This window comes from Anopheles funestus, unplaced genomic scaffold (genome assembly GCF_943734845.2).
Source record: "Anopheles funestus unplaced genomic scaffold, idAnoFuneDA-416_04 scaffold_56_ctg1, whole genome shotgun sequence".
NCBI lineage: Eukaryota > Metazoa > Arthropoda > Insecta > Diptera > Culicidae > Anopheles > Anopheles funestus.
The window spans coordinates 107,331-134,118 of NW_026045318.1; the positions used below are offsets into that span (position 1 = coordinate 107,331).

The following is a 26,788-nucleotide window of genomic DNA, read 5'->3' on the forward strand; positions in this document are numbered from 1 at the left end:
TGTGTCTTGGCTAAGGTGTCTTGGCTAAGGTGTCTTGGCTAATGTGTCTCGGCTAAAGTGTCTTGGCTAAGGTGTCTTGGCTAATGTGTCTCGGCTAAGGTGTCTTGGCTAAGGTGTCTTGGCTAATGTGTCTTGGCTAAGGTATCTTGGCTAATGTGTCTCGGCTAAAGTGTTTTGGCTAAGGTGTCTCGGCTAAAGTGTCTTGGCTAATGTGTCTCGGCTAAGGTGTCTTGGCTAATGTGTTTTGGCTAATGTGTCTTGGCTAAAGTGTCTTGGCTAAGGTGTCTTGGCTAAGCTGTCTTGGCTAAGGTGTCTTGGCTAAGGTGTCTTGGCTAATGTGTCTTGGCTAAGGTGTCTTGGCTAATGTGTCTTGGCTAAGGTGTCTTGGCTAATGTGTCTTGGCTAAGGTGTCTTGGCTAATGTGTCTTGGCTAAGGTGTCTTGGCTAATGTGTCTCGGCTAAAGTGTCTTGGCTAAGGTGTCTTGGCTAAGGTGTCTTGGCTAAGGTGTCTTGGCTAAGGTGTCTTGGCTAAGGTGTCTTGGCTAAGGTGTCTTGGCTAATGTGTCTTGGCTAAGGTGTCTTGGCTAATGTGTCTTGGCTAAGGTGTCTTGGCTAATGTGTCTTGGCTAAGGTGTCTTGGCTAAGGTGTCTTGGCTAAGGTGTCTTGGCTAAGGTGTCTTGGCTAATGTGTCTTGGCTAAGGTGTCTTGGCTAAGGTGTCTTGGCTAAGGTGTCTTGGCTAAGGTGTCTTGGCTAAGGTGTCTTGGCTAATGTGTCTTGGCTAAAGTGTCTTGGCTAAGGTGTCTTGGCTAAGCTGTCTTGGCTAAGGTGTCTTGGCTAAGGTGTCTTGGCTAATGTGTCTTGGCTAAGGTGTCTTGGCTAATGTGTCTTGGCTAAGGTGTCTTGGCTAATGTGTCTTGGCTAAGGTGTCTTGGCTAATGTGTCTTGGCTAAGGTGTCTTGGCTTATGTGTCTCGGCTAAAGTGTCTTGGCTAAGGTGTCTTGGCTAAGGTGTCTTGGCTAAGGTGTCTTGGCTGAGGTGTCTTGGCTAATGTGTCTTGGCTAATGTGTCTTGGCTAAGGTGTCTTGGCTAAGGTGTCTTGGCTAATGTGTCTTGGCTAAGGTGTCTTGGCTAATGTGTCTTGGCTAAGGTGTCTTGGCTAAGGTGTCTTGGCTAAGGTGTCTTGGCTAAGGTGTCTTGGCTAATGTGTCTTGGCTAAGGTGTCTTGGCTAAGGTGTCTTGGCTAAGGTGTCTTGGCTAAGGTGTCTTGGCTAAGGTGTCTTGGCTAATGTGTCTTGGCTAAAGTGTCTTGGCTAAGGTGTCTTGGCTAAGCTGTCTTGGCTAAGGTGTCTTGGCTAAGGTGTCTTGGCTAAGCTGTCTTGGCTAAGGTGTCTTGGCTAATGTGTCTTGGCTAAGGTGTCTTGGCTAATGTGTCTTGGCTAAGGTGTCTTGGCTAATGTGTCTTGGCTAAGCTGTCTTGGCTAAGGTGTCTTGGCTAATGTGTCTTGGCTAAGGTGTCTTGGCTAATGTGTCTTGGCTAAGGTGTCTTGGCTAATGTGTCTCGGCTAAAGTGTCTTGGCTAATGTGTCTTGGCTAAGGTGTCTTGGCTAAGGTGTCTTGGCTAAGGTGTCTTGGCTAATGTGTCTTGGCTAAGGTGTCTTGGCTAAGGTGTCTTGGCTAAGGTGTCTTGGCTAAGGTGTCTTGGCTAAGGTGTCTTGGCTAAGGTGTCTTGGCTAAGGTGTCTTGGCTAAGGTGTCTTGGCTAAGGTGTCTTGGCTAATGTGTCTTGGCTAAGGTGTCTTGGCTAATGTGTCTTGGCTAAGGTGTCTCGGCTAAAGTGTCTTGGCTAAGGTGTCTTGGCTAAGGTGTCTTGGCTAAGGTGTCTTGGATAATGTGTCTTGGCTAAGGTGTCTTGGCTAAGGTGTCTTGGCTAATGTGTCTTGGCTAAGGTGTCTTGGCTAAGGTGTCTTGGCTAATGTGTCTTGGCTAAAGTGTCTTGGCTAAGGTGTCTTGGCTAAGCTGTCTTGGCTAAGGTGTCTTGGCTAAGGTGTCTTGGCTAAGGTGTCTTGGCTAAGGTGTCTTGGCTAATGTGTCTTGGCTAAGGTGTCTTGGCTAATGTGTCTTGGCTAAGGTGTCTTGGCTAATGTGTCTTGGCTAAGCTGTCTTGGCTAAGGTGTCTTGGCTAATGTGTCTTGGCTAAGGTGTCTTGGCTAATGTGTCTTGGCTAAGGTGTCTTGGCTAATGTGTCTCGGCTAAAGTGTCTTGGCTAATGTGTCTTGGCTAAGGTGTCTTGGCTAAGGTGTCTTGGCTAAGGTGTCTTGGCTAATGTGTCTTGGCTAAGGTGTCTTGGCTAAGGTGTCTTGGCTAATGTGTCTTGGCTAAGGTGTCTTGGCTAAGGTGTCTTGGCTATGGTGTCTTGGCTAATGTGTCTTGGCTAAGGTGTCTTGGCTAAGGTGTCTTGGCTAAGCTGTCTTGGCTAAGGTGTCTTGGCTAAGGTGTCTTGGCTAAGGTGTCTTGGCTAAGGTGTCTTGGCTAAAGTGTCTTGGCTAAGGTGTCTTGGCTAAGGTGTCTTGGCTAAGGTGTCTTGGCTAAGGTGTCTTGGCTAATGTGTCTTGGCTAAGGTGTCTTGGCTGAGGTGTCTTGGCTAATGTGTCTTGGCTAAGGTGTCTTGGCTAATGTGTCTTGGCTAAGGTGTCTTGGCTAATGTGTCTTGGCTAAGGTGTCTTGGCTAATGTGTCTTGGCTAAGGTGTCTTGGCTAAGGTGTCTTGGCTAAGGTGTCTTGGCTATGGTGTCTTGGCTAATGTGTCTTGGCTAAGGTGTCTTGGCTAAGGTGTCTTGGCTAAGCTGTCTTGGCTAAGGTGTCTTGGCTAAGGTGTCTTGGCTAATGTGTCTTGGCTAAAGTGTCTTGGCTAATGTGTCTTGGCTAAGGTGTCTTGGCTAAGGTGTCTTGGCTAATGTGTCTCGGCTAAGGTGTCTTGGCTAATGTGTCTTGGCTAAGGTGTCTTGGCTAAGGTGTCTTGGCTAATGTGTCTCGGCTAAAGTGTCTTGGCTAATGTGTCTTGGCTAAGGTGTCTTGGCTAAGGTGTCTTGGCTAATGTGTCTCGGCTAAAGTGTCTTGGCTAAGGTGTCTTGGCTAATGTGTCTCGGCTAAGGTGTCTTGGCTAATGTGTTTTGGCTAATGTGTCTTGGCTAAAGTGTCTTGGCTAAGGTGTCTTGGCTAAGCTGTCTTGGCTAAGGTGTCTTGGCTAATGTGTCTCGGCTAAAGTGTCTTGGCTAAGGTGTCTTGGCTAAGGTGTCTTGGCTAAGGTGTCTTGGCTAAGGTGTCTTGGCTAAGGTGTCTTGGCTAAGGTGTCTTGGCTAAGGTGTCTTGGCTAATGTGTCTTGGCTAAGGTGTCTTGGCTAATGTGTCTTGGCTAAGGTGTCTTGGCTAAGGTGTCTTGGCTAATGTGTCTCGGCTAAAGTGTCTTGGCTAATGTGTCTTGGCTAAGGTGTCTTGGCTAAGGTGTCTTGGCTAATGTGTCTCGGCTAAAGTGTCTTGGCTAAGGTGTCTTGGCTAATGTGTCTCGGCTAAGGTGTCTTGGCTAATGTGTTTTGGCTAATGTGTCTTGGCTAAAGTGTCTTGGCTAAGGTGTCTTGGCTAAGCTGTCTTGGCTAAGGTGTCTTGGCTAAGGTGTCTTGGCTAATGTGTCTTGGCTAAGGTGTCTTGGCTAATGTGTCTTGGCTAAGGTGTCTTGGCTAATGTGTCTTGGCTAAGGTGTCTTGGCTAATGTGTCTTGGCTAAGGTGTCTTGGCTAATGTGTCTCGGCTAAAGTGTCTTGGCTAAGGTGTCTTGGCTAAGGTGTCTTGGCTAAGGTGTCTTGGCTAAGGTGTCTTGGCTAAGGTGTCTTGGCTAATGTGTCTTGGCTAAGGTGTCTTGGCTAATGTGTCTTGGCTAAGGTGTCTTGGCTAATGTGTCTTGGCTAAGGTGTCTTGGCTAATGTGTCTTGGCTAAGGTGTCTTGGCTAAGGTGTCTTGGCTAAGGTGTCTTGGCTAAGGTGTCTTGGCTAATGTGTCTTGGCTAAGGTGTCTTGGCTAAGGTGTCTTGGCTAAGGTGTCTTGGCTAAGGTGTCTTGGCTAAGGTGTCTTGGCTAATGTGTCTTGGCTAAAGTGTCTTGGCTAAGGTGTCTTGGCTAAGCTGTCTTGGCTAAGGTGTCTTGGCTAAGGTGTCTTGGCTAAGCTGTCTTGGCTAAGGTGTCTTGGCTAATGTGTCTTGGCTAAGGTGTCTTGGCTAATGTGTCTTGGCTAAGGTGTCTTGGCTAATGTGTCTTGGCTAAGCTGTCTTGGCTAAGGTGTCTTGGCTAATGTGTCTTGGCTAAGGTGTCTTGGCTAATGTGTCTTGGCTAAGGTGTCTTGGCTAATGTGTCTCGGCTAAAGTGTCTTGGCTAATGTGTCTTGGCTAAGGTGTCTTGGCTAAGGTGTCTTGGCTAAGGTGTCTTGGCTAAGGTGTCTTGGCTAATGTGTCTTGGCTAAGGTGTCTTGGCTAAGGTGTCTTGGCTAAGGTGTCTTGGCTAAGGTGTCTTGGCTAAGGTGTCTTGGCTAAGGTGTCTTGGCTAAGGTGTCTTGGCTAAGGTGTCTTGGCTAAGGTGTCTTGGCTAAGGTGTCTTGGCTAATGTGTCTTGGCTAAGGTGTCTTGGCTAATGTGTCTTGGCTAAGGTGTCTCGGCTAAAGTGTCTTGGCTAAGGTGTCTTGGCTAATGTGTCTTGGCTAAGGTGTCTTGGCTAAGGTGTCTTGGCTAAGGTGTCTTGGCTAATGTGTCTTGGCTAAGGTGTCTTGGCTAAGGTGTCTTGGCTAAGGTGTCTTGGCTAAGGTGTCTTGGCTAAGGTGTCTTGGCTAATGTGTCTTGGCTAAAGTGTCTTGGCTAAGGTGTCTTGGCTAAGCTGTCTTGGCTAAGGTGTCTTGGCTAAGGTGTCTTGGCTAAGCTGTCTTGGCTAAGGTGTCTTGGCTAATGTGTCTTGGCTAAGGTGTCTTGGCTAATGTGTCTTGGCTAAGGTGTCTTGGCTAATGTGTCTTGGCTAAGCTGTCTTGGCTAAGGTGTCTTGGCTAATGTGTCTTGGCTAAGGTGTCTTGGCTAATGTGTCTTGGCTAAGGTGTCTTGGCTAATGTGTCTCGGCTAAAGTGTCTTGGCTAATGTGTCTTGGCTAAGGTGTCTTGGCTAAGGTGTCTTGGCTAAGGTGTCTTGGCTAATGTGTCTTGGCTAAGGTGTCTTGGCTAAGGTGTCTTGGCTAATGTGTCTTGGCTAAGGTGTCTTGGCTAAGGTGTCTTGGCTATGGTGTCTTGGCTAATGTGTCTTGGCTAAGGTGTCTTGGCTAAGGTGTCTTGGCTAAGCTGTCTTGGCTAAGGTGTCTTGGCTAAGGTGTCTTGGCTAAGGTGTCTTGGCTAAGGTGTCTTGGCTAAAGTGTCTTGGCTAAGGTGTCTTGGCTAAGGTGTCTTGGCTAAGGTGTCTTGGCTAAGGTGTCTTGGCTAATGTGTCTTGGCTAAGGTGTCTTGGCTGAGGTGTCTTGGCTAATGTGTCTTGGCTAAGGTGTCTTGGCTAATGTGTCTTGGCTAAGGTGTCTTGGCTAATGTGTCTTGGCTAAGGTGTCTTGGCTAATGTGTCTCGGCTAAAGTGTCTTGGCTAAGGTGTCTTGGCTAATGTGTCTTGGCTAAGGTGTCTTGGCTAAGGTGTCTTGGCTAAGGTGTCTTGGCTAAGGTGTCTTGGCTAATGTGTCTTGGCTAAGGTGTCTTGGCTAAGGTGTCTTGGCTAAGGTGTCTTGGCTAAGGTGTCTTGGCTAAGGTGTCTTGGCTAATGTGTCTTGGCTAAAGTGTCTTGGCTAAGGTGTCTTGGTTAAGCTGTCTTGGCTAAGGTGTCTTGGCTAAGGTGTCTTGGCTAATGTGTCTTGGCTAAGGTGTCTTGGCTAAGGTGTCTCGGCTAAGGTGTCTTGGCTAATGTGTCTCGGCTAAGGTGTATTGGCTAAGGTGTCTTGGCTAAGGTGTCTTGGCTAATGTGTCTTGGCTAATGTGTCTTGGCTAAGGTGTCTTGGCTAATGTGTCTCGGCTAAAGTGTCTTGGCTAAGGTGTCTTGGCTAATGTGTCTTGGCTAAGGTGTCTTGGCTAATGTGTCTCGGCTAAAGTGTCTTGGCTAATGTGTCTTGGCTAAGGTGTCTTGGCTAAGGTGTCTCGGCTAAGGTGTCTCGGCTAAGGTGTCTTGGCTAATGTGTCTTGGCTAAGGTGTCTTGGCTAATGTGTCTTGGCTAATGTGTCTTGGCTAATGTGTCTTGGCTAAGGTGTCTTGGCTAATGTGTCTTGGCTAAGGTGTCTTGGCTAATGTGTCTTGGCTAAGGTGTCTTGGCTAATGTGTCTCGGCTAAAGTGTCTTGGCTAAGGTGTCTTGGCTAATGTGTCTTGGCTAAGGTGTCTTGGCTAAGGTGTCTTGGCTAATGTGTCTTGGCTAAGGTGTCTTGGCTAATGTGTCTTGGCTAAGGTGTCTTGGCTAAGGTGTCTTGGCTAAGGTGTCTTGGCTAAGGTGTCTTGGCTAATGTGTCTTGGCTAAGGTGTCTTGGCTAATGTGTCTTGGCTAAGGTGTCTTGGCTAATGTGTCTTGGCTAAGGTGTCTTGGCTAATGTGTCTTGGCTAAGGTGTCTTGGCTAATGTGTCTTGGCTAAGGTGTCTTGGCTAATGTGTCTCGGCTAAAGTGTCTTGGCTAAGGTGTCTTGGCTAATGTGTCTTGGCTAAGGTGTCTTGGCTAAGGTGTCTTGGCTAAGGTGTCTTGGCTAAGGTGTCTTGGCTAATGTGTCTTGGCTAAGGTGTCTTGGCTAAGGTGTCTTGGCTAAGGTGTCTTGGCTAAGGTGTCTTGGCTAAGGTGTCTTGGCTAATGTGTCTTGGCTAAAGTGTCTTGGCTAAGGTGTCTTGGCTAAGCTGTCTTGGCTAAGGTGTCTTGGCTAAGGTGTCTTGGCTAATGTGTCTTGGCTAAGGTGTCTTGGCTAAGGTGTCTCGGCTAAGGTGTCTTGGCTAATGTGTCTCGGCTAAGGTGTATTGGCTAATGTGTCTTGGCTAAGGTGTCTTGGCTAATGTGTCTTGGCTAATGTGTCTCGGCTAAAGTGTCTTGGCTAAGGTGTCTTGGCTAAGGTGTCTTGGCTAAGGTGTCTTGGCTAATGTGTCTTGGCTAAGGTGTCTTGGCTAATGTGTCTCGGCTAAAGTGTCTTGGCTAATGTGTCTTGGCTAAGGTGTCTTGGCTAAGGTGTCTCGGCTAAGGTGTCTCGGCTAAGGTGTCTTGGCTAATGTGTCTTGGCTAAGGTGTCTTGGCTAATGTGTCTTGGCTAAGGTGTCTTGGCTAATGTGTCTTGGCTAAGGTGTCTTGGCTAATGTGTCTTGGCTAAGGTGTCTTGGCTAATGTGTCTTGGCTAAGGTGTCTTGGCTAATGTGTCTCGGCTAAAGTGTCTTGGCTAAGGTGTCTTGGCTAATGTGTCTTGGCTAAGGTGTCTTGGCTAAGGTGTCTTGGCTAAGGTGTCTTGGCTAAGGTGTCTTGGCTAATGTGTCTTGGCTAAGGTGTCTTGGCTAAGGTGTCTTGGCTAAGGTGTCTTGGCTAAGGTGTCTTGGCTAATGTGTCTTGGCTAAGGTGTCTTGGCTAATGTGTCTTGGCTAAGGTGTCTTGGCTAATGTGTCTTGGCTAAGGTGTCTTGGCTAATGTGTCTTGGCTAAGGTGTCTTGGCTAATGTGTCTTGGCTAAGGTGTCTTGGCTAATGTATCTCGGCTAAAGTGTCTTGGCTAAGGTGTCTTGGCTAATGTGTCTTGGCTAAGGTGTCTTGGCTAAGGTGTCTTGGCTAAGGTGTCTTGGCTAAGGTGTCTTGGCTAATGTGTCTTGGCTAAGGTGTCTTGGCTAAGGTGTCTTGGCTAAGGTGTCTTGGCTAAGGTGTCTTGGCTAAGGTGTCTTGGCTAATGTGTCTTGGCTAAAGTGTCTTGGCTAAGGTGTCTTGGCTAAGCTGTCTTGGCTAACGTGTCTTAGCTAAGGTGTCTTGGCTAATGTGTCTTGGCTAAGGTGTCTCGGCTAAGGTGTCTTGGCTAATGTGTCTCGGCTAAGGTGTATTGGCTAATGTGTCTTGGCTAAGGTGTCTTGGCTAATGTGTCTTGGCTAATGTGTCTCGGCTAAAGTGTCTTGGCTAAGGTGTCTTGGCTAATGTGTCTCGGCTAAGGTGTATTGGCTAATGTGTCTTGGCTAAGGTGTCTTGGCTAATGTGTCTTGGCTAATGTGTCTTGGCTAAGGTGTCTTGGCTAAGGTGTCTTGGCTAAGGTGTCTTGGCTAAGGTGTCTTGGCTAAAGTGTCTTGGCTAAGGTGTCTTGGCTAATGTGTTTTGGCTAATGTGTCTTGGCTAAAGTGTCTTGGCTAAGGTGTCTTGGCTAAGCTGTCTTGGCTAATGTGTCTTGGCTAATGTGTCTTGGCTAAGGTGTCTTGGCTAATGTGTCTCGGCTAAAGTGTCTTGGCTAAGGTGTCTTGGCTAATGTGTCTTGGCTAAGGTGTCTTGGCTAATGTGTCTCGGCTAAAGTGTCTTGGCTAATGTGTCTTGGCTAAGGTGTCTTGGCTAAGGTGTCTCGGCTAAGGTGTCTCGGCTAAGGTGTCTTGGCTAATGTGTCTTGGCTAAGGTGTCTTGGCTAATGTGTCTTGGCTAAGGTGTCTTGGCTAATGTGTCTTGGCTAAGGTGTCTTGGCTAATGTGTCTTGGCTAAGGTGTCTTGGCTAATGTGTCTTGGCTAAGGTGTCTTGGCTAATGTGTCTCGGCTAAAGTGTCTTGGCTAAGGTGTCTTGGCTAATGTGTCTTGGCTAAGGTGTCTTGGCTAAGGTGTCTTGGCTAAGGTGTCTTGGCTAAGGTGTCTTGGCTAATGTGTCTTGGCTAAGGTGTCTTGGCTAAGGTGTCTTGGCTAATGTGTCCTGGCTAATGTGTCTTGGCTAAGGTGTCTTGGCTAAGGTGTCTTGGCTAAGCTGTCTTGGCTAAGGTGTCTTGGCTAAGGTGTCTTGGCTAAGGTGTCTTGGCTAAGGTGTCTCGGCTAAGGTGTCTTGGCTAAGGTGTCTTGGCTAATGTGTCTTGGCTAAGGTGTCTTGGCTAATGTGTCTTGGCTAAGGTGTCTTGGCTAATGTGTCTCGGCTAAAGTGTCTTGGCTAAGGTGTCTTGGCTAAGGTGTCTTGGCTAAGGTGTCTTGGCTAAGGTGTCTTGGCTAAGGTGTCTTGGCTAATGTGTCTTGGCTAAGGTGTCTTGGCTAAGGTGTCTTGGCTAAGGTGTCTTGGCTAAGGTGTCTTGGCTAAGGTGTCTTGGCTAATGTGTCTTGGCTAAAGTGTCTTGGCTAAGGTGTCTTGGCTAAGCTGTCTTGGCTAAGGTGTCTTGGCTAAGGTGTCTTGGCTAATGTGTCTTGGCTAAGGTGTCTTGGCTAAGGTGTCTCGGCTAAGGTGTCTTGGCTAATGTGTCTCGGCTAAGGTGTATTGGCTAATGTGTCTTGGCTAAGGTGTCTTGGCTAATGTGACTTGGCTAATGTGTCTTGGCTAAGGTGTCTTGGCTAATGTGTCTCGGCTAAAGTGTCTTGGCTAAGGTGTCTTGGCTAATGTGTCTTGGCTAAGGTGTCTTGGCTAATGTGTCTCGGCTAAAGTGTCTTGGCTAATGTGTCTTGGCTAAGGTGTCTTGGCTAAGGTGTCTCGGCTAAGGTGTCTCGGCTAAGGTGTCTTGGCTAATGTGTCTTGGCTAAGGTGTCTTGGCTAATGTGTCTTGGCTAAGGTGTCTTGGCTAATGTGTCTTGGCTAAGGTGTCTTGGCTAATGTGTCTTGGCTAAGGTGTCTTGGCTAATGTGTCTTGGCTAAGGTGTCTTGGCTAATGTGTCTCGGCTAAAGTGTCTTGGCTAAGGTGTCTTGGCTAATGTGTCTTGGCTAAGGTGTCTTGGCTAAGGTGTCTTGGCTAAGGTGTCTTGGCTAAGGTGTCTTGGCTAATGTGTCTTGGCTAAGGTGTCTTGGCTAAGGTGTCTTGGCTAAGGTGTCTTGGCTAAGGTGTCTTGGCTAATGTGTCTTGGCTAAGGTGTCTTGGCTAATGTGTCTTGGCTAAGGTGTCTTGGCTAATGTGTCTTGGCTAAGGTGTCTTGGCTAATGTGTCTTGGCTAAGGTGTCTTGGCTAATGTGTCTCGGCTAAAGTGTCTTGGCTAAGGTGTCTTGGCTAATGTGTCTTGGCTAAGGTGTCTTGGCTAAGGTGTCTTGGCTAAGGTGTCTTGGCTAAGGTGTCTTGGCTAATGTGTCTTGGCTAAGGTGTCTTGGCTAATGTGTCTTGGCTAAGGTGTCTTGGCTAATGTGTCTCGGCTAAAGTGTCTTGGCTAAGGTGTCTTGGCTTATGTGTCTTGGCTAAGGTGTCTTGGCTAAGGTGTCTTGGCTAAGGTGTCTTGGCTAAGGTGTCTTGGCTAATGTGTCTTGGCTAAGGTGTCTTGGCTAAGGTGTCTTGGCTAAGGTGTCTTGGCTAAGGTGTCTTGGCTAAGGTGTCTTGGCTAATGTGTCTTGGCTAAGGTGTCTTGGCTAATGTGTCTTGGCTAATGTGTCTCGGCTAAAGTGTCTTGGCTAAGGTGTCTTGGCTAATGTGTCTTGGCTAAGGTGTCTTGGCTAAGGTATCTTGGCTAATGTGTCTTGGCTAAGGTGTCTTGGCTAAGGTGTCTTGGCTAAGGTGTCTTGGCTAAGGTGTCTTGGCTAAGGTGTCTTGGCTAATGTGTCTTGGCTAAAGTGTCTTGGCTAATGTGTCTTGGCTAAGGTGTCTTGGCTAAGGTGTCTTGGCTAATGTGTCTTGGCTAAGGTGTCTTGGCTAAGGTGTCTTGGCTAAGGTGTCTTGGCTAAGGTGTCTTGGCTAAGGTGTCTTGGCTAAGGTGTCTTGGCTAATGTGTCTTGGCTAAGGTGTCTTGGCTAATGTGTCTTGGCTAAGGTGTCTTGGCTAATGTGTCTCGGCTAAAGTGTCTTGGCTAAGGTGTCTTGGCTAATGTGTCTTGGCTAAGGTGTCTTGGCTAAGGTGTCTTGGCTAAGGTGTCTTGGCTAAGGTGTCTTGGCTAATGTGTCTTGGCTAAGGTGTCTTGGCTAAGGTGTCTTGGCTAAGGTGTCTTGGCTAATGTGTCTTGGCTAAAGTGTCTTGGCTAATGTGTCTTGGCTAAGGTGTCTTGGCTAAGGTGTCTTGGCTAATGTGTCTTGGCTAAGGTGTCTTGGCTAATGTGTCTTGGCTAAGGTGTCTTGGCTAATGTGTCTTGGCTAAGGTGTCTTGGCTAAGGTGTCTTGGCTAAGGTGTCTTGGCTAAGCTGTCTTGGCTAAGGTGTCTTGGCTAAGGTGTCTTGGCTAATGTGTCTTGGCTAAGGTGTCTTGGCTAAGGTGTCTCGGCTAAGGTGTCTTGGCTAATGTGTCTCGGCTAAGGTGTATTGGCTAATGTGTCTTGGCTAAGGTGTCTTGGCTAATGTGTCTTGGCTAATGTGTCTTGGCTAAGGTGTCTTGGCTAATGTGTCTTGGCTAAGGTGTCTTGGCTAATGTGTCTCGGCTAAAGTGTCTTGGCTAATGTGTCTTGGCTAAGGTGTCTTGGCTAAGGTGTCTTGGCTAAGGTGTCTTGGCTAATGTGTCTTGGCTAAGGTGTCTTGGCTAATGTGTCTTGGCTAAGGTGTCTTGGCTAAGGTGTCTTGGCTAAGGTGTCTTGGCTATGGTGTCTTGGCTAATGTGTCTTGGCTAAGGTGTCTTGGCTAAGGTGTCTTGGCTAAGCTGTCTTGGCTAAGGTGTCTTGGCTAAGGTGTCTTGGCTAAGGTGTCTTGGCTAAGGTGTCTTGGCTAAGGTGTCTTGACTAAGGTGTCTTGGCTAAGGTGTCTTGGCTAAGGTGTCTTGGCTAATGTGTCTTGGCTAAGGTGTCTTGGCTAATGTGTCTCGGCTAAAGTGTCTTGGCTAAGGTGTCTTGGCTAATGTGTCTTGGCTAAGGTGTCTTGGCTAAGGTGTCTTGGCTAAGGTGTCTTGGCTAAGGTGTCTTGGCTAATGTGTCTTGGCTAAGGTGTCTTGGCTAAGGTGTCTTGGCTAAGGTGTCTTGGCTAAGGTGTCTTGGCTAAGGTGTCTTGGCTAAGGTGTCTTGGCTAAGGTGTCTTGGCTAATGTGTCTTGGCTAAGGTGTATTGGCTAATGTGTCTTGGCTAAGGTGTCTTGGCTAAGGTGTCTTGGCTAAGGTGTCTTAGCTAATGTGTATCGGCTAATGTGTCTTGGCTAAGGTGTCTTGGCTAATGTGTCTTGGCTAAGGTGTCTTGGCTAAGGTGTCTTGGCTAAGGTGTTTTGGCTAATGTGTCTCGGCTAAGGTGTCTTGGCTAAGGTGTCTTGGCTAAGGTGTCTTGGCTAATGTGTCTTGGCTAATGTGTCTTGGCTAATGTGTCTTGGCTAAGGTGTCTTGGCTTATGTGTCTCGGCTAAGGTGTCTTGGCTAAGGTGTCTTGGCTAATGTGTCTTGGCTAATGTGTCTTGGCTAAGGTGTCTTGGCTAATGTGTCTTGGCTAAGGTGTCTTGGCTAATGTGTCTCGGCTAAAGTGTCTTGGCTAAGGTGTCTTGGCTAAGGTGTCTTGGCTAAGGTGTCTCGGCTAAGGTGTCTTGGCTAATGTGTCTTGGCTAAGGTGTCTTGGCTAATGTGTCTTGGCTAAGGTGTCTTGGCTAATGTGTCTTGGCTAAGGTGTCTTGGCTAATGTTTCTTGGCTAAGGTGTCTTGGCTAATGTGTCTTGGCTAAGGTGTCTTGGCTAATGTGTCTCGGCTAAAGTGTCTTGGCTAAGGTGTCTTGGCTAATGTGTCTTGGCTAAGGTGTCTTGGCTAAGGTGTCTTGGCTAAGATGTCTTGGCTAAGGTGTCTTGGCTAATGTGTCTTGGCTAAGGTGTCTTGGCTAAGGTGTCTTGGCTAAGGTGTCTTGGCTAAGGTGTCTTGGCTAAGGTGTCTTGGCTAAGGTGTCTTGGCTAAGGTGTCTTGGCTAATGTGTCTTGGCTAAGGTGTCTTGGCTAATGTGTCTTGGCTAAGGTGTCTTGGCTAATGTGTCTCGGCTAAAGTGTCTTGGCTAAGGTGTCTTGGCTAAGGTGTCTTGGCTAAGGTGTCTCGGCTAAGGTGTCTTGGCTAATGTGTCTTGGCTAAGGTGTCTTGGCTAATGTGTCTTGGCTAAGGTGTCTTGGCTAATGTGTCTTGGCTAAGGTGTCTTGGCTAATGTTTCTTGGCTAAGGTGTCTTGGCTAATGTGTCTTGGCTAAGGTGTCTTGGCTAATGTGTCTCGGCTAAAGTGTCTTGGCTAAGGTGTCTTGGCTAATGTGTCTTGGCTAAGGTGTCTTGGCTAAGGTGTCTTGGCTAAGGTGTCTTGGCTAAGGTGTCTTGGCTAATGTGTCTTGGCTAAGGTGTCTTGGCTAAGGTGTCTTGGCTAAGGTGTCTTGGCTAAGGTGTCTTGGCTAAGGTGTCTTGGCTAATGTGTCTTGGCTAAGGTGTCTTGGCTAATGTGTCTTGGCTAAGGTGTCTTCGCTAATGTGTCTCGGCTAAAGTGTCTTGGCTAAGGTGTCTTGGCTAATGTGTCTTGGCTAAGGTGTCTTGGCTAAGGTGTCTTGGCTAAGGTGTCTTGGCTAAGGTGTCTTGGCTAATGTGTCTTGGCTAAGGTGTCTTGGCTAAGGTGTCTTGGCTAAGGTGTCTTGGCTAAGGTGTCTTGGCTAAGGTGTCTTGGCTAATGTGTCTTGGCTAAAGTGTCTTGGCTAATGTGTCTTGGCTAAGGTGTCTTGGCTAAGGTGTCTTGGCTAAGGTGTCTTGGCTCAGGTGTCTTGGCTAATGTGTCTTGGCTAAGGTGTCTTGGCTAATGTGTCTTGGCTAAGGTGTCTTGGCTAAGGTGTCTTGGCTAAGGTGTCTTGGCTAAGCTGTCTTGGCTAAGGTGTCTTGGCTAAGGTGTCTTGGCTAATGTGTCTTGGCTAAGGTGTCTTGGCTAAGGTGTCTCGGCTAAGGTGTCTTGGCTAATGTGTCTCGGCTAAGGTGTATTGGCTAATGTGTCTTGGCTAAGGTGTCTTGGCTAATGTGTCTTGGCTAATGTGTCTTGGCTAAGGTGTCTTGGCTAATGTGTCTTGGCTAAGGTGTCTTGGCTAATGTGTCTCGGCTAAAGTGTCTTGGCTAATGTGTCTTGGCTAAGGTGTCTTGGCTAAGGTGTCTTGGCTAAGGTGTCTTGGCTAATGTGTCTTGGCTAAGGTGTCTTGGCTAAGGTGTCTTGGCTAAGGTGTCTTGGCTAAGGTGTCTTGGCTAAGGTGTCTTGGCTATGGTGTCTTGGCTAATGTGTCTTGGCTAAGGTGTCTTGGCTAAGGTGTCTTGGCTAAGCTGTCTTGGCTAAGGTGTCTTGGCTAAGGTGTCTTGGCTAAGGTGTCTTGGCTAAGGTGTCTTGACTAAGGTGTCTTGGCTAAGGTGTCTTGGCTAAGGTGTCTTGGCTAATGTGTCTTGGCTAAGGTGTCTTGGCTAATGTGTCTCGGCTAAAGTGTCTTGGCTAAGGTGTCTTGGCTAATGTGTCTTGGCTAAGGTGTCTTGGCTTATGTGTCTTGGCTAAGGTGTCTTGGCTAATGTGTCTTGGCTAAGGTGTCTTGGCTAAGGTGTCTTGGCTAAGGTGTCTTGGCTAAGGTGTCTTGGCTAAGGTGTCTTGGCTAAGGTGTCTTAGCTAATGTGTATCGGCTAATGTGTCTTGGCTAAGGTGTCTTGGCTAATGTGTCTTGGCTAAGGTGTCTTGGCTAAGGTGTCTTGGCTAAGGTGTTTTGGCTAATGTGTCTCGGCTAAGGTGTCTTGGCTAAGGTGTCTTGGCTAAGGTGTCTTGGCTAATGTGTCTTGGCTAATGTGTCTTGGCTAATGTGTCTTGGCTAAGGTGTCTTGGCTTATGTGTCTCGGCTAAGGTGTCTTGGCTAAGGTGTCTTGGCTAATGTGTCTTGGCTAATGTGTCTTGGCTAAGGTGTCTAGGCTAAGGTGTCTTGGCTTATGTGTCTTGGCTAATGTGTCTTGGCTAAGGTGTCTTGGCTAAGGTGTCTTGGCTAAGGTGTCTTGGCTAATGTGTCTTGGCTAATGTGTCTTGGCTAATGTGTCTTGGCTAATGTGTCTTGGCTAAGGTGTCTTGGCTAATGTGTCTTGGCTAAGGTGTCTTGGCTAATGTGTCTTGGCTAATGTGTCATGGCTAAGGTGTCTTGGCTAATGTGTCTTGGCTAATGTGTCTTGGCTAAGGTGTCTTGGCTAAGGTGTCTTGGCTAAGGTGTCTTGGCTAAGGTGTCTTGGCTAAGGTGTCTAGGCTAAGGTGTCTTGGCTAAGATGTCTTGGCTAATGTGTCTCAGCTAAGGTGTCTTGGCTAAGGTGTCTTGGCTAAGGTGTCTTGGCTTAGGTGTTTTGACTAATGTGTCTCGGCTAAAGTGTCTTGGCTAAGGTGTCTTGGCTAAGGTGTCTTGGCTAATCTGTCTTGGCTAATGTGTCTCGGCTAAAGTGTCTTGGCTAAGGTGTCTTGGCTAAGGTGTCTTGGCTAAGGTGTCTTGGCTAAGGTGTCTTGGCTAATGTGTCTCGGCTAATGTGTCTTGGCTAATGTGTCTTGACTAATGTGTCTCGGCTAATGTGTCTCTTCTAATGTGTCTTGGCTAATGTGTCTTGGCTAAGGTGTCTCGGCTAATGTGTCTTGGCTAAGGTGTCTTGGCTAATGTGTCTTGGCTAAGGTGTCTTGGCTAATGTGTCTCGGCTAAAGTGTCTTGGCTAAGGTGTCTTGGCTAAGGTGTCTTGGCTAAGGTGTCTTGGCTAATGTGTCTTGGCTAAGGTGTCTTGGCTAAGGTGTCTTGGCTAAGGTGTCTTGGCTAAGGTGTCTTGGCTAAGGTGTCTTGGCTAATGTGTCTTGGCTAAAGTGTCTTGGCTAAGGTGTCTTGGCTAAGCTGTCTTGGCTAAGGTGTCTTGGCTAAAGTGTCTTGGCTAATGTGTCTCGGCTAAGGTGTCTTGGCTAAGGTGTCTTGGCTAATGTGTCTTGGCTAAGGTGTCTTGGCTAATGTGTCTTGGCTAATGTGTCTTGGCTAAGGTGTCTTGGCTAATGTGTCTCGGCTAAGGTGTATTGGCTAATGTGTCTTGGCTAAGGTGTCTTGGCTAATGTGTCTCGGCTAAAGTGTCTTGGCTAAGGTGTCTTGGCTAAGGTGTCTTGGCTAAGGTGTCTCGGCTAAGGTGTCTTGGCTATGGTTTCTTGGCTAAGGTGTCTTGGCTAAGGTGTCTTGGCTAATGTGTCTTGGCTAAGGTGTCTTGGCTAATGTGTCTTGGCTAAGGTGTCTTGGCTAAGGTGTCTTGGCTAAGGTGTCTTGGCTAAAGTGTCTTGGCTAAGGTGTCTTGGCTAATGTGTTTTGGCTAATGTGTCTTGGCTAAAGTGTCTTGGCTAAGGTGTCTTGGCTAAGCTGTCTTGGCTAAGGTGTCTTGGCTAAGGTGTCTTGGCTAATGTGTCTTGGCTAAGGTGTCTTGGCTAATGTGTCTTGGCTAAGGTGTCTTGGCTAATGTGTCTTGGCTAAGGTGTCTTGGCTAATGTGTCTTGGCTAAGGTGTCTTGGCTAATGTGTCTCGGCTAAAGTGTCTTGCCTAAGGTGTCTTGGCTAAGGTGTCTTGGCTAAGGTGTCTTGGCTAAAGTGTCTTGGCTAAGGTGTCTTGGCTAAGCTGTCTTGGCTAAGCTGTCTTGGCTAAGGTGTCTTGGCTAATGTGTCTCGGCTAAGGTGTCTTGGCTAATGTGTCTTGGCTAAGGTGTCTTGGCTAATGTGTCTCGGCTAAAGTGTCTTGGCTAAGGTGTCTTGGCTAATGTGTCTTGGCTAAGGTGTCTTGGCTAAGGTGTCTTGGCTAAGGTGTCTTGGCTAAGGTGTCTTGGCTAATGTGTCTTGGCTAAGGTGTCTTGGCTAAGGTGTCTTGGCTAAGGTGTCTTGGCTAAGGTGTCTTGGCTAAGGTGTCTTGGCTAAGGTGTCTTGGCTAAAGTGTCTTGGCTAAGGTGTCTTGGCTAAGCTGTCTTGGCTAAGGTGTCTTGGCTAAGGTGTCTTGGCTAATGTGTCTTGGCTAAGGTGTCTTGGCTAAGGTGTCTCGGCTAAGGTGTCTTGGCTAATGTGTCTCGGCTAAGGTGTATTGGCTAATGTGTCTTGGCTAAGGTGTCTTGGCTAATGTGTCTTGGCTAATGTGTCTTGGCTAAGGTGTCTTGGCTAATGTGTCTCGGCTAAAGTGTCTTGGCTAAGGTGTCTTGGCTAATGTGTCTTGGCTAAGGTGTCTTGGCTAATGTGTCTCGGCTAAAGTGTCTTGGCTAATGTGTCTTGGCTAAGGTGTCTTGGCTAAGGTGTCTCGGCTAAGGTGTCTCGGCTAAGGTGTCTTGGCTAATGTGTCTTGGCTAAGGTGTCTTGGCTAATGTGTCTTGGCTAAGGTGTCTTGGCTAATGTGTCTTGGCTAAGGTGTCTTGGCTAATGTGTCTTGGCTAAGGTGTCTTGGCTAATGTGTCTTGGCTAAGGTGTCTTGGCTAATGTGTCTCGGCTAAAGTGTCTTGGCTAAGGTGTCTTGGCTAATGTGTCTTGGCTAAGGTGTCTTGGCTAAGGTGTCTTGGCTAAGGTGTCTTGGCTAAGGTGTCTTGGCTAATGTGTCTTGGCTAAGGTGTCTTGGCTAAGGTGTCTTGGCTAAGGTGTCTTGGCTAAGGTGTCTTGGCTAAGGTGTCTTGGCTAATGTGTCTTGGCTAAAGTGTCTTGGCTAAGGTGTCTTGGCTAAGCTGTCTTGGCTAAGGTGTCTTGGCTAAGGTGTCTTGGCTAATGTGTCTTGGCTAAGGTGTCTTGGCTAAGGTGTCTCGGCTAAGGTGTCTTGGCTAATGTGTCTCGGCTAAGGTGTCTTGGCTAATGTGTCTTGGCTAAGGTGTCTTGGCTAAGGTGTCTTGGCTAAGGTGTCTTGGCTATGGTGTCTTGGCTAATGTGTCTTGGCTAAAGTGTCTTGGCTAAGGTGTCTTGGCTAAGGTGTCTTGGCTAATGTGTCTTGGCTAAGGTGTCTTGGCTAATGTGTCTCGGCTAAAGTGTCTTGGCTAATGTGTCTTGGCTAAGGTGTCTTGGCTAATGTGTCTTGGCTAATGTGTCTCGGCTAAGGTGTCTTGGCTAATGTGTCTCGGCTAAAGTGTCTTGGCTAATGTGTCTTGGCTAAGGTGTCTTGGCTAAGGTGTCTCGGCTAAGGTGTCTCGGCTAAGGTGTCTTGGCTAAGGTTTCTTGGCTAAGGTGTCTTGGCTAAGGTGTCTTGGCTAATGTGTCTTGGCTAAGGTGTCTTGGCTAATGTGTCTTGGCTAAGGTGTCTTGGCTAAGGTGTCTTGGCTAAGGTGTCTTGGCTAAGGTGTCTTGGCTAAAGTGTCTTGGCTAAGGTGTCTTGGCTAATGTGTTTTGGCTAATGTGTCTTGGCTAAGGTGTCTTGGCTAATGTGTCTTGGCTAAGGTGTCTTGGCTAAGGTGTCTTGGCTAAGGTGTCTTGGCTAAGCTGTCTTGGCTAAGGTGTCTTGGCTAAGGTGTCTTGGCTAATGTGTCTTGGCTAAGGTGTCTTGGCTAATGTGTCTTGGCTAAGGTGTCTTGGCTAATGTGTCTTGGCTAAGGTGTCTTGGCTAATGTGTCTTGGCTAAGGTGTCTTGGCTAATGTGTCTCGGCTAAAGTGTCTTGGCTAAGGTGTCTTGGCTAAGGTGTCTTGGCTTATGTGTCTTGGCTAAGGTGTCTTGGCTAAGGTGTCTCGGCTAAGGTGTCTTGGCTAATGTGTCTCGGCTAAGGTGTCTTGGCTAATGTGTCTTGGCTAAGGTGTCTTGGCTAAGGTGTCTTGGCTAAGGTGTCTTGGCTATGGTGTCTTGGCTAAGGTGTCTTGGCTAATGTGTCTTGGCTAAGGTGTCTTGGCTAATGTGTCTTGGCTAAGGTGTCTTGGCTAAGGTGTCTTGGCTAAGGTGTCTTGGCTAAGGTGTCTTGGCTAAAGTGTCTTGGCTAATGTGTTTTGGCTAATGTGTCTTGGCTAAGGTGTCTTGGCTAATGTGTCTTGGCTAAGGTGTCTTGGCTAAGGTGTCTTGGCTAAGGTGTCTTGGCTAAAGTGTCTTGGCTAAGGTGTCTTGGCTAAGCTGTCTTGGCTAAGGTGTCTTGGCTAAGGTGTCTTGGCTAATGTGTCTTGGCTAAGGTGTCTTGGCTAATGTGTCTTGGCTAAGGTGTCTTGGCTAAGGTGTCTTGACTAAGGTGTCTTGGCTAATGTGTCTTGGCTAAGGTGTCTTGGCTAATGTGTCTCGGCTAAAGTGTCTTGGCTAAGGTGTCTTGGCTAAGGTGTCTTGGCTAATGTGTCTTGGCTAAGGTGTCTTGGCTAATGTGTCTTGGCTAAAGTGTCTCGGCTAATGTGTCTCGGCTAAGGTGTCTTGGCTAAGGTGTCTCGGCTAAGGTGTCTTGGCTAAGGTGTCTTGGCTAAGGTGTCTTGGCTAATGTGTCTCGGCTAAGGTGTCTTGGCTAAGGTGTCTCGGCTAAGGTGTCTCGGCTAAGGTGTCTTGGCTAAGGTGTCTTGGCTAAGGTGTCTTGGCTAATGTGTCTTGGCTAATGTGTCTCGGCTAAGGTGTCTTGGCTAAGGTGTCTTGGCTAATGTGTCTCGGCTAAGGTGTCTTGGCTAATATGTCTTGGCTAAGGTGTCTTGGCTAAGGTGTCTTGGCTAAGGTGTCTTGGCTAAGGTGTCTTGGCTAAGGTGTCTTGGCTAATGTGTCTTGGCTAAGGTGTCTTGGCTAAGGTGTCTTGGCTAATGTGTCTCGGCTAAAGTGTCTTGGCTAAGGTGTCTTGGCTAATGTGTCTTGGCTAAGGTGTCTTGGCTAATGTGTCTTGGCTAAAGTGTCTTGGCTAAGGTGTCTTGGCTAATGTGTTATGGCTAATGTGTCTTGGCTAAAGTGTCTTGGCTAATGTGTCTTGGCTAAGGTGTCTTGGCTAATGTGTCTTGGCTAATGTGTCTTGGCTAAGGTGTCTTGGCTAATGTGTCTCGGCTAAGGTGTATTGGCTAATGTGTCTTGGCTAAGGTGTCTTGGCTAATGTGTCTCGGCTAAAGTGTCTTGGCTAATGTGTCTTGGCTAAGGTGTCTTGGCTAAGGTGTCTCGGCTAAGGTGTCTCGGCTAAGGTGTCTTGGCTAAGGTTTCTTGGCTAAGGTGTCTTGGCTAAGGTGTCTTGGCTAAGGTGTCTTGGCTAAGGTGTCTTGGCTAAGGTGTCTTGGCTAAGGTGTCTTGGCTAAGGTGTCTTGGCTAATGTGTCTTGGCTAAAGTGTCTTGGCTAAGGTGTCTTGGCTAAGCTGTCTTGGCTAAGGTGTCTTGGCTAAGGTGTCTTGGCTAATGTGTCTTGGCTAAGGTGTCTTGGCTAAGGTGTCTTGGCTAAAGTGTCTTGGCTAAGGTGTCTTGGCTAAGGTGTCTCGGCTAAGGTGTCTTGGCTAAGGTGTCTTGGCTAATGTGTCTTGGCTAAGGTGTCTTGGCTAAGGTGTCTTGGCTAAGGTGTCTTGGCTAATGTGTCTCGGCTAAGGTGTCTTGGCTAAAGTGTCTTGGCTAATGTGTCTCGGCTAAGGTGTCTTGGCTAAGGTGTCTTGGCTAATGTGTCTTGGCTAAGGTGTCTTGGCTAATGTGTCTTGGCTAAAGTGTCTTGGCTAAGGTGTCTTGGCTAATGTGTCTTGGCTAAGGTGTCTTGGCTAATGTGTCTTGGCTAAGGTGTCTCGGCTAAGGTGTCTCGGCTAAGGTGTCTTGGCTAATATGTCTTGGCTAAGGTGTCTTGGCTAATGTGTCTTGGCTAAGGTGTCTTGGCTAAGGTGTCTTGGCTAAGGTGTCTTGGCTAAGGTGTCTTGGCTAAGGTGTCTTGGCTAATGTGTCTTGGCTAAGGTGTCTTGGCTAATGTGTCTCGGCTAAAGTGTCTTGGCTAATGTGTCTTGGCTAAGGTGTCTTGGCTAAGGTGTCTCGGCTAAGGTGTCTCGGCTAAGGTGTCTTGGCTAAGGATTCTTGGCTAAGGTGTCTTGGCTAAGGTGTCTTGGCTAATGTGTATTGGCTAAGGTGTCTTGGCTAAGGTGTCTTGGCTAAGGTGTCTTGGCTAAGGTGTCTTGGCTAAGGTGTCTTGGCTAATGTGTCTCGGCTAAGGTGTCTTGGCTAATGTGTCTTGGCTAAGGTGTCTTGGCTAAGGTGTCTTGGCTAATGTGTCTTGGCTAAGGTGTCTTGGCTAAGGTGTCTTGGCTAAGGTGTCTTGGCTAAGGTGTCTTGGCTAATGTGTCTTGGCTAAGGTGTCTTGGCTAATGTGTCTCGGCAAAAGTGTCTTGGCTAATGTGTCTTGGCTAAGGTGTCTTGGCTAATGTGTCTTGGCTAAGGTGTCTTGGCTAATGTGTCTCGGCTAAAGTGTCTTGGCTAATGTGTCTTGGCTAAGGTGTCTTGGCTAAGGTGTCTTGGCTAAGGTGTCTTGGCTAATGTGTCTTGGCTAAGGTGTCTTGGCTAAGGTGTCTTGGCTAAGGTGTCTTGGCTAAGGTGTCTTGGCTAAGGTGTCTTGGCTAAGGTGTCTTGGCTAAAGTGTCTTGGCTAATGTGTCTCGGCTAAGGTGTCTTGGCTGATGTGTCTCGGCTAAGGTGTCTTGGCTAATGTGTCTTGGCTAAGGTGTCTTGGCTAAGGTGTCTTGGCTAAGGTGTCTTGGCTAAGGTGTCTTGGCTAAGGTGTCTTGGCTAATGTGTCTCAGCTAATGTGTCTCGGCTAATGTGTCTTGGCTAATGTGTCTTGGCTAAGGTGTCTCGGCTAATGTGTCTTGGCTAAAGTGTCTTGGCTAAGGTGTCTCGGCTAAGGTGTCTTGGCTAAGGTGTCTTGGCTAATGTGTCTTGGCTAATGTGTCTTGGCTAAGGTGTCTAGGCTAAGGTGTCTTGGCTTATGTGTCTTGGCTAATGTGTCTTGGCTAAGGTGTCTTGGCTAATGTGTCTTGGCTAATGTGTCTTGGCTAAGGTGTCTTGGCTAATGTGTCTCGGCTAATGTGTCATGGCTAAGGTGTCTTGGCTAAGGTGTCTCGGCTAAGGTGTCTTGGCTAAGGTGTCTTGGTTAAGGTGTCTCGGCTAATGTGTCTTGGCTAAGGTGTCTTGGCTAATGTGTATCGGCTAATGTGTCTTGGCTAATGTGTCTTGGCTAAGGTGTCTTGGCTAAGGTGTCTTGGCTTAGGTGTTTTGGCTAATGTGTCTCGGCTAAGGTGTCTTGGCTAAGGTGTCTTGGCTAAGGTGTCTTGGCTAATGTGTCTTGGCTAATGTGTCTTGGCTAATGTGTCTTGGCTAATGTGTCTTGGCTAAGGTGTCTTGGCTAAGGTGTTTTGGCTAATGTGTCTTGGCTAAGGTGTCTTGGCTAAGGTGTCTTGGCTAATGTGTCTCGGCTAATGTGTCTTGGCTAATGTGTCTTGGCTAATGTGTCTCGGCTAATGTGTCTCGGCTAATGTGTCTTGGCTAATGTGTCTTGGCTAAGGTGTCTCGGCTAATGTGTCTTGGCTAAAGTGTCTTGGCTAAGGTGTCTCGGCTAAGGTGTCTTGGCTAAGGTGTCTTGGCTAATGTGTCTTGGCTAATGTGTCTTGGCTAAGGTGTCTTGGCTAAGGTGTCTTGGCTAAAGTGTCTTGGCTAAGGTGTCTTGGCTAATGTGTCTTGGCTAAGGTGTCTTGGCTAAGGTGTCTTGGTTAAGGTGTCTTGGCTAATGTGTCTCGGCTAAGGTGTCTTGGCTAATGTGTCTTGGTCAATGTGTCTTGGCTAAGGTGTCTTGGCTAAGGTGTCTTGGCTAAGGTGTTTTGGCTAATGTGTCTCGGCTAAGGTGTCTTGGCTAAGGTGTCTTGGCTAAGGTGTCTTGGCTAATGTGTCTTGGCTAATGTGTCTTGGCCAATGTGTCTTGGCTAAGGTGTCTTGGCTAATGTGTCTTGGCTAAGGTGTCTTGGCTAAGGTGTCTTGGCTAATGTGTCTTGGCTAACGTGTCTTGGCTAAGGTGTCTTGGCTAAGGTGTCTTGGCTAAGGTGTCTTGGCTAATGTGTCTCGGCTAAGGTGTCTTGGCTAAAGTGTCTTGGCTAATGTGTCTCGGCTAAGGTGTCTTGGCTAAGGTGTCTTGGCTAAGGTGTCTTGGCTAATGTGTCTTGGCTAATGTGTCTCGGCTAAGGTGTCTTGGCTAAGGTGTCTTGGCTAAGGTGTCTTGGCTAAGGTGTTTTGGCTAATGTGTCTCGGCTAAGGTGTCTTGGCTAAGGTGTTTTGGCTAAGGTGTCTTGGCTAATCTGTCTTGGCTAATGTGTCTCGGCTAAAGTGTCTTGGCTAAGGTGTCTTGGCTAAGGTGTCTTGGCTAAGGTGTCTTGGCTAATGTGTCTTGGCTAATGTGTCTTGGCTAATGTGTCTTGGCTAAGGTGTCTTGGTCAAGGTGTCTTGGCTAATGTGTCTTGGCTAAGGTGTCTTGGCTAAGGTGTGTTGGCTAAGGTGTCTTGGCTAAGGTGTCTTGGCTAAGGTGTCTTGGCTAATGTGTCTTGGCTAAGGTGTCTTGGCTAAGGTGTCTTGGCTAAGGTGTCTTGGCTAAGGTGTCTTGGCTAAGGTGTCTTGGCTAAGGTGTCTTGGCTAAGGTGTCTTGGCTAATGTGTCTTGGCTAATGTGTCTCGGCTAATGTGTCTTGGCTAATGTGTCTTGGCTAAGGTGTCTTGGCTAAGGTGTCTTGGCTAAGGTGTCTTGGCTAAACTGTCTTGGCTAAGGTGTCTTGGCTAATGTGTCTTGGCTTATGTGTCTTGGCTAAGGTGTCTTGGCTAAGGTGTCTTGGCTAAGGTGTCTTGGCTAAGGTGTCTTGGCTAATGTGTCATGGCTAAGGTGTCTTGGCTAAGGTGTATTGGCTAAGGTGTCTTGGCTAATGTGTCTTGGCTAAGGTGTCTTGGCTAAGGTGTCTTGGCTAATGTCTCTTGGCTAAGGTGTCTTGGCTAATGTGTCTTGGCTAAGGTGTCTTGGCTAATGTGTCTTGGCTAAGGTGTCTTGGCTAATGTGTCTTGGCTAATGTGTCTCGGCTAATGTGTCTTGGCTAATGTGTCTTGGCTAAGGTGTCTCGGCTAAGGTGTCTTGGCTAAGGTGTCTTGGCTAATGTGTCTTGGCTAATGTGTCTTGGCTAAGGAGTCTTGGCTAAGGTGTCTTGGCTAATGTGTCTTGGCTAATGTGTCTTGGCTAATGTGTCTTGGCTAATGCGTCTTGGCTAATGTGTCTTGGTCAATGTGTCTTGGCTAAGGTGTCTAAACTAATGTGTCATGGCTAATGTGTCTTGGCTAATGTGTCTTGGCTAATGTGTCTTGGCTAAGGTGTCTTGGCTAAGGTGTCTTGGCTAAGGTGTCTTGGCTAATGTGTCTCGGCTAATGTGTCTTGGCTTAAGTGTCTTGGCTAAGGTGTCTTGGCTAATGTGTCTTGGCTAAGGTGTCTTGGCTAATGTGTCTTGGCTAAGGTGTCTTGGCTAAGGTGTCTCGGCTAAGGTGTCTTGGCTAAGGTGTCTTGGCTAAGGTGTCTTGGCTAAGGTGTCTTGGCTAAGGTGTCTTGGCTAATGTGTCTCGGCTAAGGTGTCTTGGCTAATGTGTCTTGGCTAATGTGTCTTGGCTAAGGTGTCTTGGCTAAGGTGTCTTGGCTAATGTGTCTTGGCTAAAGTGTCTTGGCTAAGGTGTCTTGGCTAAGCTGTCTTGGCTAAGGTGTCTTGGCTAATGTGTCTTGGCTAAAGTGTCTTGGCTAAGGTGTCTTGGCTAATGTGTCTTGGCTAAGGTGTCTTGGCTAAGGTGTCTTGGCTAATGTGTCTTGGCTAAGGTGTCTTGGCTAATTTGTCTTGGCTAAGGTGTCTCGGCTAATGTGTCTCGGCTAAAGTGTCTTGGCTAATGTGTCTTGGCTAAGGTGTCTTGGCTAATGTGTCTCGGCTAAGGTGTCTTGGCTTAAGTGTCTTGGCTAATGTGTCTTGGCTAAGGTGTCTTGGCTAAGGTGTCTTGGCTAATGTGTCTTGGCTAATGTGTCTTGGCTAAGGTGTCTTGGCTAATGTGTCTTGGCTAAGGTGTCTTGGCTAAGGTGTCTTGGCTAAGGTGTCTTGGCTAAGGTGTCTTGGCTAATGTGTCTTGGCTAAGGTGTCTTGGCTAATGTGTCTTGGCTAAGGTGTCTTGGCTAAGGTGTCTTGGCTAAGGTGTCTTGGCTAAGGTGTCTTGGCTAATGTGTCTCGGCTAAGGTGTCTTGGCTAAAGTGTCTTGGCTAATGTGTCTCGGCTAAGGTGTCTTGGCTAATGTGTCTTGGCTAAGGTGTCTTGGCTAAGGTGTCTTGGCTAAGGTGTCTTGGCTAAGGTGTCTTGGCTAAGGTGTCTTGGCTAATGTGTCTCGGCTAAGGTGTCTTGGCTAATGTGTCTTGGCTAATGTGTCTTGGCTAAGGTGTCTTGGCTAAGGTGTCTTGGCTAAAGTGTCTTGGCTAAGGTGTCTTGGCTAAGCTGTCTTGGCTAAGGTGTCTTGGCTAATGTGTCTTGGCTAAAGTGTCTTGGCTAAGGTGTCTTGGCTAATGTGTCTTGGCTAATGTGTCTTGGCTAAGGTGTCTTGGCTAAGGTGTCTTGGCTAATGTGTCTTGGCTAAGGTGTCTTGGCTAATGTGTCTTGGCTAAGGTGTCTTGGCTAATGTGTCTCGGCTAAAGTGTCTTGGCTAATGTGTCTTGGCTAAGGTGTCTTGGCTAAGGTGTCTTGGCTAAGGTGTCTTGGCTAATGTGTCTTGGCTAAGGTGTCTTGGCTTAGGTGTCTTGGCTAAGGTGTCTTGGCTAATGTGTCTTGGCTAAGGTGTCTTGGCTAATGTGTCTTGGCTAAGGTGTCTTGGCTAATGTGTCTTGGCTAAGGTGTCTTGGCTAAGGTGTCTTGGCTAAGGTGTCTTGGCTAATGTGTCTTGGCGAAGGTGTCTTGGCTAATGTGTTTCGGCTAAAGTGTCTTGGCTAAGGTGTCTTTGCTAAGGTGTCTTGGCTAAGGTGTCTTGGCTAATGTGTCTCGGCTAAGGTGTCTTGGCTAAAGCGTCTTGGCTAATGTGTCTCGGCTAAGGTGTCTTGGCTAAGGTGTCTTGGCTAAGGTGTCTTGGCTAAGGTGTCTTGGCTAAGGTGTCTTGGCTAATGTGTCTTGGCTAAGGTGTCTTGGCTAAGGTGTCTTGGCTAAGGTGTCTTGGCTAATGTGTCTCGGCTAAGGTGTCTTGGCTAAGGTGTCTTGGCTAATGTGTCTCGGTTAAGGTGTCTTGGCTAATGTGTCTTGGCTAAGGTGTCTTGGCTAATGTGTCTTGGCTAAGGTGTCTTGGCTAAGGTGTCGAGGCAAAGGTGTCTTGGCTAAGGTGTCTTGGCTAATGTGTCTTGGCTAATGTGTCTTGGCTAAGGTGTCTTGGCTAAAGTATCTTGGCTAAGGTGTCTTGGCTAATGTGTCTCGGCTAAGGTGTCTTGGCTAAGGTGTCTTGGCTAATGTGTCTTGGCTAATGTGTCTCGGCTAAGGTGTCTTGGCTAATGTGTCTTGGCTAAGGTGTCTTGGCTAATGTGTCTTGGCTAAGGTGTCTTGGCTAATGTGTCTTGGCTAAGGTGTCTTGGCTAATGTGTCTTGGCTAAGGTGTCTTGGCTAAGGTGTCTTGGCTAAGGTGTCTTGGCTAAGGTGTCTTGGCTAATGTGTCTCGGCTAAGGTGTCTTGGCTAATGTGTTTCGGCTAAAGTGTCTTGGCTAAGGTGTCTTGGCTAAGGTGTCTTGGCTAAGGTGTCTTGGCTTATGTGTCTCGGCTAAGGTGTCTTGGCTAAAGCGTCTTGGCTAATGTGTC

At 47.7% G+C, this 26,788-nt stretch overlaps 1 long non-coding RNA gene across 1 annotated transcript in view; it reads left to right on the plus strand.

Moving 5' to 3' along the window:
• LOC125774361 (uncharacterized) overlaps positions 1-26,246 on the plus strand; it is an 83,403-nt gene extending 57,157 nt beyond the window's left edge. The window contains exons 6-8 of the long non-coding RNA XR_007420845.1: positions 12,294-12,503; positions 22,892-23,213; positions 26,042-26,246. This is a non-coding gene — a long non-coding RNA (uncharacterized LOC125774361). The remainder of the gene's footprint in view (positions 1-12,293; positions 12,504-22,891; positions 23,214-26,041) is intronic.
• The last annotated feature ends 542 nt before the right edge of the window (positions 26,247-26,788 follow it).